At 43.4% G+C, this 14,104-nt stretch overlaps 1 long non-coding RNA gene across 1 annotated transcript; it reads right to left on the bottom strand.

Annotated features, from left to right (window-relative positions):
- Window positions 1–632: 632 nt before the first annotated feature.
- On the bottom strand, window positions 633–13,143 carry LOC138959651 (uncharacterized). The gene is made up of 3 exons (XR_011453767.1): window positions 12,936–13,143; window positions 1,797–1,987; window positions 633–972 (listed from the first exon to the last, which is right to left on the bottom strand). It is a non-coding gene; the product is annotated as an uncharacterized lncRNA (long non-coding RNA).
- Between the last annotated feature and the right edge of the window lie 961 nt (window positions 13,144–14,104).

Here is a 14,104-nt window from a genome sequence, read left to right as displayed (position 1 = left end):
TCATATCCGGCTTTTCGTGAAAGTTGAGGCGGCACTGTCACGCCCTCATTTTTCAACCAAATTGGTTGAAATTTTGGTCAAGTAATCTTCGACGAAGCCCGGGGTTCGGTATTGCATTTCAGCTTGGTGGCTTAAAAATTAATTAATGACTTTGGTCATTAAAAATCTGAAAATTGTAAAAAAAAATAAAAATTTATAAAACGATTCAAATTTACGTTTATCTTATTCTCCATCATTTACTGATTCCAAAAACATATAAATATGTTATATTCGGATTAAAAACAAGCTCTGAAAATTAAATATATAAAAATTATTATCAAAATTAAATTGTCGAAATCAATTTAAAAACTTTCATCTTATTCCTTGTCGGTTCCTGATTCCAAAAACATATAGATATGATATGTTTGGATTAAAAACACGTTCAGAAAGTTAAAACAAAGAGAGGTACAGAAAAGCGTGCTATCCTTCTTAGCGCAACTACTACCCCGCTCTTCTTGTCAATTTCACTGCCTATGCCGTGAGCGGTGGACTACGAGTATACGGTCTTGCTGCGTTGCATTGCGTTCAGTTTCATTCTGTGAGTTCGACAGCTACTTGACTAAATATTGTATTTTCGCCTTACGCGACTTGTTGTTCTTTCTCTTATTTTTTTCCTTTGTGTCTTTCTTGTCTTCTTTATTTTCCCGGTTCAGTGAAACCGATCGAAGCGTGGAACCCCGCAGTGGGTTAGTTGGGCACCTTTGAATCTTTACATTTGTATTTTTTTAGCACAAGATCCCCTTTAACGTACAGGTAAACATCTCGCTTCGCGCCCACTGCTTCATTTACTTCCTCTTCGGGTAGCAGTACCCAAATGACGTAATCCACTCTTCCAGCTTTAATCACTGCATCCACACTGCCTGCTCCCCAGCACGTTGCGGCTATGCGTCTCTTCCCTGCGGTAGGGGGCATTCAGTTGTTGTCAGGTTTCTCCTGAAACATAGTCCAGTCGTTGTTGTTGTTGTTGTGGTGGTGGTGGTGTTGGTGTTTGTGTTGTTATTGTTTTTGGTTTTGGTTGTTGTTGTTTTTGGCTCACGTAAGTGTAGCCTATGCGATCGTAACTTTGTCTGTCTGTGCGTGCGTGTGTGCGTGTGTGTGTATGTCTGTGGTAGAAACTTTAACATTTCCGAGTCTATGTGTGAGTGGTTATCCAAGACTATGGATAAAGCTCGCATAAGATTACGTCACGGTCAAAAGTGTTTGACGTCAATTAATGCATCATGACGGCATGCCTCCCTGTAGTCTTTCTCTCTCGCGTGGTGTGTGTGGTCTCGGTCATTGTTATTTTGAGCGGGCCGAGACTATTTGGCAGTCGTGTCCCTGTAAGTAGGCTACATGCAGACAGACAGATCTAGATCTAGTGTCTCTCTTTCTTGCACAGTCGTCACCTAAGCTTACTGTGTGTGTGGGTGTGTATGTGTGACGGAGTGATTGAGTTTGTGTTACTGTTTGTCTATTTCTTACGTGAGCCTTGAAGGCTTCGCCTCTTGTTATTGTTGTTGTTGTTTGCATACTGTTTTGCGCTATTCAGCAAAACATGCAATAGAAAGTAATGCTGCACTTACAACAGTAACAAAACTGTTGTTTGTTTTTCGCTTTCAGGTGGGGATTTTTTTCTTCAGTACTTGCATGTTGTCTTGTACTTTGCTCAATTGAAAGTTTAAAAAAAATGCTTGCCGTTTATTGCTTGCGCATAATAAACTCATATGGGAAAATTACAAGCCTAGCTGTGGTCTTCTAGATATCCAGTTCCTCACCCACACGTTTCGGACCTGTCTTCTCCTCCGTCTCCTCCTTCTCCTGGCCAACATCTCATGAACTTGCAGCAGCTGGTCATTCTGGTTCTGGAGCAGGAACACTAGGACATCTCTCCTCTGGGGGTCCATGCTGGACTGAGAGAAACTAGGCGTTCGGGTGCGATGTGCACCCCTCGGCAGCAGGAATTGGCCTGACGGGAGATGATAAAATAGCCACTTTTATATAGCGCCAATCATACGTGAGTTGTTAGTGATACATCAGTGATTCATCAGTATTTCATAAGTATTACATGCGCTTATTTACGTGTTCTTTTAGAGATACATACGCCAATAAAAACATTTCAGTGATTTTCAGTGATAAAGCGCGAAACATGCGCGTCATATGTCTGCGGCTAATCGTCAGTGGAAAGTCGTCGATGAACGCGATAGCGGCAACATTTTCGCGAACGATCACTGATATTCCACGCATATTTCGCGCATTCATGGCATTGTTCGCGTAAGAACTACCCAAACTACGCAGAAATTACGTAAAACAGCGCAATACTGCGTAAACTCTTACGCGAAGCCGAGTTTTGAGCTGCTCAAAACCTGGAATCGCGTAAAGCGCCGATCCGGCGAACATCGGCGGACAACTACGGAGGTTCCACGTCAGACAAACTGATGAAATGCACAAATCGCGCATGTATCGCGTAAAGATCAAATTTCGTGCGTGATTCATGCGTTTACGCGACTTTTGGGTTGTGTGACCGGGCCTTTAGGAAACTTGCTTATTGCCAAGACCAACATTCGTAAGGCCGAGTTTCAAGGTGACCGGTCAAAGGTCAAAGTCACACGACAAGGTAACAAGCTGTCGTCCATCTTGAATCAACTTTAAGTTTAGAACTAAGTGACGTCACTATCCGACGTCACAAAGGGGTTGTGAAGCGGTCGAAGTCATGAACGTGGTCCCCGAGTATAGATCTATGGGTCGAAGTTCATGTAATTGTTTCTTGACTGAATTTTCTCTCAGTGGACATCTAGGCCACTTGATGATACAGTGTAACAACCAGCCCGAAATTGTTTTGAAAAAAGGGGGGACCTTTTCGGGGGTGGGTGGGGGGGGGAGACTATCCGGGATGCGAGGGGGGGGGGGGGGGCAAACTTGCTGTAGGGGTGCCAGTCGAAAACGAGACTTGGTTGCTAAAGGCGGACCTTTTTAGAGTTGAACAAGTCCCCCGGAGGCCCTGTATAGCTCTGAACAGTCCCCCGGGGGCCCTTCTCAGGGGTGGGACGAAGCGGGATATTACACCGGTCGTTCGGGAAACGCACACTCACACACTCACGGTGTTCCTGCAGCCTGAGAACACCGCTGTGAGGTGTGACATTTCCTCTAAACCGCCCGTTTCAGTACTCGGAATGATTTTTCACGCTCACCGTGCACAAGTTTATTACGTCAACGTTCAAGTTACAAAAACGGCGGCGATTTAGCTGTCGCGATTCCGTTTGTCAGTGTAATTTTTGTTCGTGTTTGTTTTCTATGTTTGTTTTTCTTTCTTTCTTTCTTTCTTTCTTTCTTTCTTTCTTTCTTTCTTATACCCCCATTCCACATAACCGTTCTAGGTCCCGTTCCCGTCCCGACCAAGGAACGGTGCGGGCACGGGAGGGATCGGGAGGGAACCGCAATGGAACGGCTACAATTTTGAACATGCAACCCAAACTCAACCGTCCCTACCGACCCTACCGTTCAAAGCAGTTCCGTTAACGATCATTTACGTTCCATTGCGGTTCCCTCCCGATCCCTCTCGTGCCCGCACCATTCCTTAGTCGGTACTGGAACGGGACCTAGAACGGTTGTGTGGAGTGGGCCGAGATATTAGCCGTTCCCCTTCCGATCAGAATGAACGGTAATGGAACCTTAACCCATCAGTAACGGAACGCTTGGGTCGTTAAAGGAACTTAAAACAACGGTAGTAGTCATTACACCCCCATATTATCTCCACTACTGATTTTCAAAGTTTGCAAAATAATGTTCTATGAGGAACGTTCAAACATTACCTTTCATGTCAAGTTTAAACGTAAGAACGGCACATTTTGTGGCGAAAGCTGCCATGATTCCAAGATATCAGAAGAAGTACCGTGACCAGACAATGAGACGAAGGGACGAACGGCGGAGGACGGACGCCAGCGGAAAAATATGTCGCTCGCCGTCAGCTTGGGAACTTATTGTATAAATATGCACTACTAGCTTGCAATTAAGTCCGTTCAGTTAGAGCACACGGACAGTAAAATATGGTGATGAACGGTGGCGAATTTTTTTAAATTTTTTCTCTCTGGTCTTTTCACACTAGTACTGTGTTTACTAAGTCACTGAGGTCTACTGACTCAAGACGAAACTGATAATAAACAGGTTCTTCAGGTGGTTGTTGTTGTTGTTGTTGTATTAGTTGTTGTTGTATTAGTTGTTGTTGTTGTTGTTGTTGTTGTTGTTGTATGTTCAGTGTTGTTGTTGTTGTTGTTGTTCTTCTTCTTCTTTTTCTTTTTGTAAACGCCAGCAGTACCCTACACAGTGCCATTCCTTTCTCAGCAGCTCGGCCTATTAACAAAAATGCTTATAAGTACATTGTAGTATTAGTAAAGTAGTAGAACATTGTACATGGTGACCCAAAACAAATGCCAGTACGAGATTTGACATCGAACGTTGAGCAGTAGCCACACTGATTCACCCAATCAGGTTAAACTCTGCCTCAAAATCCTGTCTTCAGCTCACCGATTGTCTGAGTTTTTTTTTTTTATACAAGGTCCTTGAGATAACCTAAAATGAACAATCAAGAGGGCTTAAATCGGGTGACTGAGTGTACTACCAACCACCTCGTCTCGACTCCCAGTCTATGTTAAAACATTTAGTCAAAACTTGACTAAATATAAACTCCAGGAAAAAATGCAATTCAGTTCGACTGATTCTCTCTTTCTCTCTCTCCCTCTTTCTCTCTACTAACCACCTCGTCTCGATTCCCAGTTTATGCAAAAACAATTTAGCCAAACTTGACTAAATGTAAAAAGAAAAACGTGCAATTCAGTTGGTCTCTCTCTCTCTCTCTCTCTCTCTCTCTCTCTCCTCCTCCTCCTTTCCGAAGCTTTTCCTTTTCCACTAACAGTGCCAGACCTTGAACCACCATTCTGCCACCAGTGTCATGCGTGACCCCGGTGGTTTTAATGGGATCAAATCGACTGTGCGCGTGCGATCTTTCACTGATCTTATAAATGCAGGCCTACAGAAGATCGTCCGGTCAAAAATCTGATGCAACTGACACTGCAATAAAAACGTAAGAGAGCGAATTATGGGAGAAAAGGGGATGGGGTGGGGTCAGTGGGGTCGTGGTCGGATGAGTTGTGGGGAGGAGTGTGTCTGTGTGATTCTTGGCCCCTGTATAGCAGAGTGTCACATGAATGACTCATGTAAAAGAACGAATAAGTGAAGGAAGATAAATTATGAGGAGCATTCAGGTGCCTGTGTGTCCGTAAACTTGAAGCAGCAGACGGCTTGTAGCACGTGCTGTGTATGTCTGGATCACGTCTCCGTTGTCTCGGATCACGACACAAGCATGTGCTGCTCATGAAAAATTGATCCGAGCAGTCTGCGGTTTGAAGATAACTCAGGTACTGACATGACGTAATTGACACGCAAACGGCAGACGAACAAAAAACATCGAAGCGTATCAATGGGAAAAAAAGTGTTATTTAAAAAAAGAAACAGAAAAAAAGATGTCAAAAGACCAGGTCTTGGTTGTTTTTAACCTGCCATGCTTCACAGAGTAGTCATGGCACTAGACAGGAAGAAAAGAAAGTACATGACTGCACTAAAGAGAGCCCATATTATTATGGCCCTTGCCTTGTAACGTGGAGACTGTCCGAGACGACTTTCATAACAAGTCAGTGTATAGGCCCTATTTCCAGTAGTATATTATGCACCTCTGATAAAGATGCATCAGTGTCAGCACCGGGCAATTAATTTCGCATATTAACATAGGTGCCACTGAGCCGACAAAATTCACTCAATGAACAGAGCACTGCATATGGCAGACTGCACAATGTTTGGTGCGTAATGATTAAAAAAAGAAAAGGTCAATTTTTGGGTTCTCACTGTTTTAAAGTCTATAGACAGGAAGACTGAGAGACTGAGCGGAGAGAGAGAGAGACGAGAGAGAGGGAGACAGAGACAGAGACAGAGAGAGAGAGAGACAGACAGACAGACAGACAGACAGCCTGAGACAGGGACACAGACAGAGAGAGAGAGATATGGAGAGACAATGACAATGACAATGACAATGACAATTCTTTATTTAACGAGGGTAGTAGATTAAGCAGTGGTCTGCTTTTTTACATCCAGCCCTCGCCCTAAAGAGGGACTAACTACAAAAATGAAATAAAAATACAAGATAAAAAATAGAAAATAGAAAAACTAAAATTCTACATTTTAACAGATAACTAAAGTGAAAACACATTATACATATGTACACAAAATGCATTGCATTGAGGTAAATTGCGAGTTAATTGATGTGAATTAAGTGGTATAGTGCAGCTTGCACTTTCTCAACATCATGCTCTAATCCATACATTACATTTTAAAGAAAATCAATCAAACAAGCAAGACATTGCTAAGATCATCACACATCTAAATATTGGTTGGTTTTTAAGTCCCTTCATCCGAAAAGGGTTTGTGTACATTATCAATAAAGAGGAGAGGGGCATGTTTAATACAAAAAATGAATACCATTTAAGACAAATATCATTTACTTTGACTTCATTACATAAGACAAATATCTGCTCTTAAAACTATCAGTGCTGGTAGTTTGCCTCAGGAATGTTGGAAGAGAGTTCCAGAGACTGCTACCTGAATACACTAAACTGGACTTAAACAGGTCAATCCGAGGAACAGGAGTGTTTAATCTCATAAATTGACGTGAATTCCTCATGGTAAATTGTGTACGTAAAGTTTCAGGTACGCATCCAGTGATAATTTTGCTCATAAGGGTACATTTATTATAGCCAAGTCTTTCCTTCAGAGGGAGAATGCCTAAGTTTATGTAGTCTAATTCATTCAGGGTTGATTTCTTTAATAAGACTACTTTCAACGCTTGTTTGTGTAATCTAATTATAGGTTTTACGGTGAATTACCACTTGCCGAATCCCAAAAGGTTGATGCGTAATCAATAACAGATTGAATATGGGCATTAAAGAATAACTTCCTGGCTTCAAAATTCAGGAAGTGCTTGAGAGAGAGAGAGAGAGAGAGAGAGAGAGAGAGAGAGAGAGAGAGAGAGAGAGAGAGAGAGAGACAGAGAGAGAGAGAGAGAGACGTAAGACGTAAGACATTTTATTGATTAAACACACAAGGTTCATTTCAACGGGGTGTGTGGGGGGGGGGGGGGGGGGGGTCAGTAATACATGCCGTGTGTTTGTATTTATGGACAATCAACCGGTTTTATCTCTTTCTCTCTAACATATACTCACACGAACGCACGCACGCTCTCACTCTCTCTCACTCACTCTTAAACCTAAAGACATATCCAGCGCATGAATTAACATACAGTGCTAACATACATTATCGGCTTTCAATCATTCTTTATCGTTCCACGGCACAAACTCTCTCTAGATCTCTCTCTCTTTCTCTTTCTCTTTCTCCTCTCTCTCTCTCTCTCTCTCTCTCTCTCTCTCTCTCTCTCCCTCTCTCTCCCTCTCTCTCTCTCTCTCTCTCCCTCTCTCTCCCTCTCTCTCTCTCTCCCTCTCTCTCTTTTAACATACAAACATTTCCAGCGCAAAAATCAACAATTTGAATAGGTACAACAACAACACAAGTGTACTACACCAGCATACATTATTTGCAATCAAACCTGCTCTAACATTCCACGGCACAAACTATGTATAACACATCGCCGTCTCGTTCACCTGTTCCACATTGGGTAACTAGTCCAAAAAACTTTTCCTTTTTTGAAAAACACGATATAAGAATCTGGCTAATTGCACCACTGAATCCCCTTTGGCCTTTATCTACAGACATAACACGTAAAATACTGTTCGCATCTTCACTCTGGTTTTTTTCTCTTAGTATTTTGACATCAAGTCTATAATCACAATAGAGACTTAGACTTAGACTTAGACTTAGAACATTTTATTCACATAAAGGGTAGACATTTTAGGCCATAGGCTTAATCTTACAATGTGCCCTTTACATTCACACAAACACATATTCACGCGTGCGCCCGACTAGAATCATAGAAACATCAAGCATACAGTAATAATAAATGAGAAAAGTAGTAGAAAATACATGAATGGAACATCAATAAAGCAATTACAGAATGGAACATTAATTACGCAATCACATTTGCGCACTCACACGCAGACGCACAAGGAGGAACGCATATAATACTAATAATAATATACACACAACTAAGTGCCATTCAACAAGCACACAGTGAGCCTACCAAGACAGGTAGATTTAGCATTATGTAGGCATGCAGCAGTCAATATTTCAGAGTAATAAAATAATTATAATTAACAAAGCTAGCTACAATACCGGCAGCGTAACTTATGAAGACCTCAGTATGTGTTTCCTGAGGGAGGTTTTGAATGCGTTCAATGAACGGCACGTTTGTACATTCGAAGGAAGAGAGTTCCACAGAGAAGGTCCCACAAAAGCAAAGCTAGTTTTGTATAGATCTATGCGAGTCCTTGGTAATATATATATAGATTTGTTTGACACATAACGCTCGGAAGCTTTAGTCAAGAATGCATTTAGGTATGGTGGGGCCAGCTCATTGAGCGCCTTGTACATTAGAATTAAGATGTTGTAATCAAACTGCTGTTGAAGTGGAAGAATATTGGCTACCTTCAACTTTTCTGACGTGGACAGATAAGGATTGGTTACAATAAGCTTAGCACCTCTTCTGTGCAAGGAGTTTAGTTTTTTCATTATATTTTCACTGGCACCGCACCATACCGTGGAGGCATAATTAATATATGATAGACAGTGTGCCACGTAAAACATTTTCAGTCCCTCCTTGTCTACAAAGGGTTTTAGTTTAGATAGGAGATGGAGATTGCTTGACAGCTTTTTACAGATATTCTTAACGTGTATGTTCCACCTAAGCTCCTGGTCAACTTCAATTCCTAGTACTCTGTGTGATGAAACCTGTTCTATAGGATCTGAGTGCAGTTTTAAGTTGAGGAGAAGGGGCGCTCTCTGATGTTTCTGTCTAGATGTGACTACCATACTGCTGGATTTTTTGGGATGCAGGGTCATTTTGTTGTTACTACACCACTGTTCAACGTCGTTGATTCCCTGCTGAAGGTCAGCCTCCACTTGAACTATTTTTTTGGACGATGAGTGAAGAGAGCTATCATCAGCAAAAAGCTCACAAGATACATTTTTATTCGTAATATGCAAAGGTAGGTCGTTTATGAAGATACTAAATAAAAGTGGGCCAAGAATGGACCCCTGAGGAACTCCGCAATTTAGAACACCATCTTGTGAATATTGACCATTTAGATATACCCGCTGGGATCTGTTCGTGATGAACGATGCAAGCAACTTAACTGTATCACTGTTGTTTATATAAAACTTTAGTTTAGTTATGAGAATATTGTGATCGACTGTTTCAAACGCTTTTCTCAGATCGAGGAAAACTGCACCAACTAATTTGGAATCGTTGATAGCCGACAGCCAGGTGTCACAGAGACGGACAAGAGCCGTGGAACAAGAATGAAACTTACGAAAACCAGATTGGAATTGGTAAAAAAGATCGTGGCTTTCCATGTGATGGATTACATGTTTATGGATATGCATCTCAAGAGGCTTAGAGAGCACCGATAGAACAGAGATAGGACGAAGGTTGTTGATGTCGCTAGAATCCGACGTCTTAGGAATAGGAATAACTTTAGCACATTTCCACTCCAGAGGGAAGACCTTTGTTTTAATACATAGATTGTACAAGAACGTCAGGGACTCTACTATATACGGAAGTGAAAGTTTTAGAAAGAAGGTACTAATAGTGTCTACGCCCACGGACTTTTTATTCTTGAGGTCAGATATATATTTCCCTACTTCATGAACTGCCAGTGCAGGGATAGGGCTCTGGTCAGCAGACCGCAGCCGGTCACTACAGAAACTCTCAAGGAGAGGGTTAGAGAACTCGTTTTGTGTGGCTATAGAATTAGATTGGGTAAGGAGGGATGCGGCGGACAAGAAGTGGTTGTTAAGCGTGTCTGGCGATTCCACGACCGAGGGCGCTAAAGACGGCATACGCTGCTTATGCGTAACCTCGTTCATGGCACGCCAGAGGTGCGCTGTATCACAATTATTCGAAATCATCTGTTCGAAATACCTACGTTTCGAATTTTTCACTAAAACACTGATTTTGTTCCTCTGAAGTTTGTATTCGTTAGTGTTTTTGTCCTTCTTAAGCGTGTCCCTAATTTTCATAGCCTCCATTATTTCAGCTGTAATCCACCCAGGCTGCGCCTTTTGTTTAACTCTCCTCCTTCGAATGGGGGCATGCTTGTCCACAATAGGCATAAACAAGCTTTGCCACAAGGATAAGGCATCGTCAGAATTATCACAATTATGTACAGGAGAAAAGTTGACATGACTCAAATCATATACAAAGGAAGTTTCATTAAAGTTCTTAGTTGAGCGGTACTCAAAGGTGGTATGCTCGCCCTTGGCACGCTTCCGTGGTCTCCATGACAACGTGCACATGATGGGACTGTGGTCACTGAGACTGACATCAGAGAGCCGGACGTTAGACACCCTGTTTACATTATTGGTATAGATATGATCTAGTAGGGTGGAGGAGGTGGGAGTAACTCGCGTAGGCTGCTGCACCAGTTGTTGCAGTCCAAATACATTGCAAGTTGACTCCCAGGATGTGTGTGTTTTAAAAAGATCAATGTTGAAATCCCCTAAAAGAATATAGTCAGATTTTGGATTTGCCGCAGTGACCAAGTCCATCATGTGCACAAAGTCATCATACCAGGCATAATTATAAGAGGGATTTCTGTACAAGATACAGATAAGTATGGTAGAGTCTTTAGTACTACGCTTTAGCTGAACCCACATGCTCTCCACTCCCCCGGTCTCTAGATCCGGGCGCCGCGTGACATAAGGCAATACGTCATTGTGAACATAGATGCCGAGGCCCGAGAGAGAGAGAGAGAGAGAGAGGGAGAGAGAGAGAGAGAGAAGAGAGAGAGAGAGAGAGAGAGAGAGAGAGAGAGGGGGGGGGGAGACTGGAGAGAGAAAGAGAGAGAGAGAGCCTCGGAGAGACTGGAGACTGAGAGAGACTGAGAGAGAGATAGAGATAGAGAGCCTGGAGAGAGAGAGAGAGAGAGAGAGAGAGAGAGAGAGAGAGAGAGAGCCTGGAGAGACAGAGAGAGAGACAGAGAGAGAGAGAGAGAGAGAGAGACAGAGAGAGATACAGACTAGAGAGAGAGACTGAGAGAGACACACAGAGAGAGAGACTGAGAGAGAGAGACTGAGAGAGAGACAGAGAGAGAGAGACTGAGAGAGAGAGACAGAGAGAGAGAGAGAGCCTGGAGAGAGAGACAGAGAGAGAGACTGAGAGAGAGACTGAGAGAGAGACTGAGAGAGAGAGAGACTGAGAGAGAAAGCCTGGAGAGAGAGATAGACAGAGAGAGAGACTGAGAGAGAGAGAGAGAGAGAGAGCCTGGAGAGACAGAGAGAGAGACAGAGAGAGAGAGAGACCGTGAGAGAGAGAGAGACAGAGAGAGATACAGACTAGAGAGAGAGACTGAGAGAGAAAGAGAGAGAGAGACTGAGAGAGAGAGACTGAGACAGACAGACAGAGAGAGAGAGAGACTGAGAGAGAGAGACAGAGAGAGAGAGAGCCTGGAGAGAGAGACAGAGAGAGAGACTGAGAGAGAGACAGAGAGAGAGAGACTGAGAGAGAGAGAGACTGAGAGAGAAAGCATGGAGAGAGAGATAGACAGAGAGAGAGACTGAGAGAGAGAGAGAGAGAGAGAGAGGGAGAGAGAGAGAGAGAGAGAGAGAGAGAGAGCAGGGCCGGACCAAATGAGTTGTAAGGGGGGGCCGGGGGGGTTCCCCCTTTTTTGGGGGGGGCAAATCAGCGAAGTGGCAAAGCCACAAGGGGGGTCCGGGGGCATGCTCCCCCGGAAAATTTTTGAAAAACGGTTAAAATCTGTGCAATCTGGTGCATTCTGGGCCTTGTTTTGAGGGTTAAGAGCAGCATTGTTTTGGTGCTAAAACTAGTAAAAGTCAAAGCAAGGTACATGCTTTTTCCAGGGGTGGGGTTCCGGAACCCCTGGAACCCCCCCCCCCCCCCCCCCCCCCTGGGTCCGGCCCTGGAGAGAGAGAGAGAGACAGAGAGAGAGAGAGAGACAGAGAGAGAGACTGAGAGAGAGACAGAGAGAGAGAGACTGAGAGAGAGAGAGAGAGAGAGCCTGGAGAAAGAGATAGACACAGAACTTTGAACTTTGAACTTTATTTATTTATCGAGGGTAACAGAATAAGCCCTTGCCCATTGAGGGTAACCCGATTAATAACAAGAAGAAATAGAAGTTAAGTTAATTACAATACAATTTATATAATTAACATGTCAAAAAATTTAAAAGACATTTCAAAATGCATTATGAAAATCAAACAATGATGAACATTATCACCGAATTATTTACTTGTTTCCAAGAGAAACAGCATGTAGAGTTCCTTGAAGGAAGTTTCACTGAATTGCATTTTAATTAAATCAGGAATGGAGTTCCACAATAAGGCGCCCGAATAAGAAAGACTTGATTAATTTTGTAAAGGTCAATTCTAGGGGTTGGGGTAATTAATTCGTTTAGTTTTCTTGAATTATTTAGTTTGAAATTTGAGGCAATGAATTTAGGTGCATTCCCTGACATAATTCTATGCATCATTGCACCTGTGTTATAGGTCAATCTTAATTTGATAGGAAGAATCTTTAATTTCTTATAATCAAACGTAGAGAGAGATGCATTTTTTTAAAGAATTAATTTAACAGCTCGTCTATGTAAAGAGAGAGAGAGAGAGAGAGAGAGAGAGAGAGAGAGAGAGAGAGAGAGAGAGAGAGAGAGAGAGAGAGAGAGAGAGAGAGAGACCTTTAGTCTTACTGTCTGTCCTCACGTCCTCGATCGGTATTCCAGTCACCGAGTCATCTCAGTGGATTGACCCTGTCATCTATAGATGTTCTTCTTCTTGTCGATCACTCAGATCAGTGGAAACGCCGGTTCTCCGCGCAAATGTTGCCGTGCGCTGTAGGTCGTCCAGACTGCCATAGAGCTTCCCTTGCACCGTGGTCGCCTCCGCCCAGATCTGGCTCCTGAGGCCATCGTGTAGTGGCCCGGCAAGTCTGCAGCTGGTGTTCCGTTGTCATGCTGCCTGTTTGACAAGGGCACTGGTCTGACTGGCCAATTCTAAACTTGGTGAAAAGGTGGTGGTTCATTCGGTTGTGGCCTGTCCGCAGCCTGAATATGAGGACCTGCTCAGACCTTGTGAGCAGGTGAAAAGCGTCGTTTTTGTTGTAGTGTGGGTGCTGCTGCAACCACTTTTTGTGTTGCTTGGCCTTGATGATGGTCTTGGCTTCTTTGAAGGTGGTTGATCTGTCATTCTGGTCCTTCGTAGTGCCCTCCTTTGCCAGACTCTGCGGCTTCGTTGCCTAGTATGTCAAGTTGCAGTGAGAGGGGACCCATTGCAGCACGGCTGTGTGGGCTCTGCACAGGGAGGTCAAGGCGGATGACAGGTCATTCAGTTCTTTGTCTCTGGCAGTGTCTAAGGCCTGCATGACTGACTTTGCGTCGCTGAAGAACACAACGTTGTTGCGGGAGGAGAGTGGACTGTGCTCAACTGATGCGGGCTGCACCTGTCTGGAGCGCTAGGCCTACTGCTTCAGCCTTGAAGTTGGTGGAGTAGACGGGCCGGTAGCGAGGGAGATGTGTTCTTCTTCTCGACCTCCTGGGTACTTTATGTAGATTATCTATAGATGTAAATCTAACGATAGGCCCCTATAAATCTGTCAACTTGGTAGTAAAATAAATACGACGCCGCAATAAGCGCAAATAATTAATCGACTCAGTGCTGAGCTAAAACTATGAATTGCGGCCGATGATGGTGATGATGATGATGATGATGATATATTTAGCGAAACAAAGGCAGAGCTCGAAATGTGTCCCTTGAACGACCACAACCACCACTGTCCCTACCTCACTCCGCCTCTCGTCATCATGTCAGTGCCTGAGTGTGTGTGTGTCACATGCAGTGTGTCGTATGATTTTGTTTAACT

The sequence above is a fragment of the Littorina saxatilis genome, linkage group LG2 (genome assembly GCF_037325665.1).
Source record: "Littorina saxatilis isolate snail1 linkage group LG2, US_GU_Lsax_2.0, whole genome shotgun sequence".
In the NCBI taxonomy this organism is placed as follows: Eukaryota; Metazoa; Mollusca; class Gastropoda; order Littorinimorpha; family Littorinidae; genus Littorina; species Littorina saxatilis.
The sequence above is the reverse complement of the archived record's forward strand: the minus strand, read 5'-3'. Positions and strand labels throughout refer to the sequence as shown.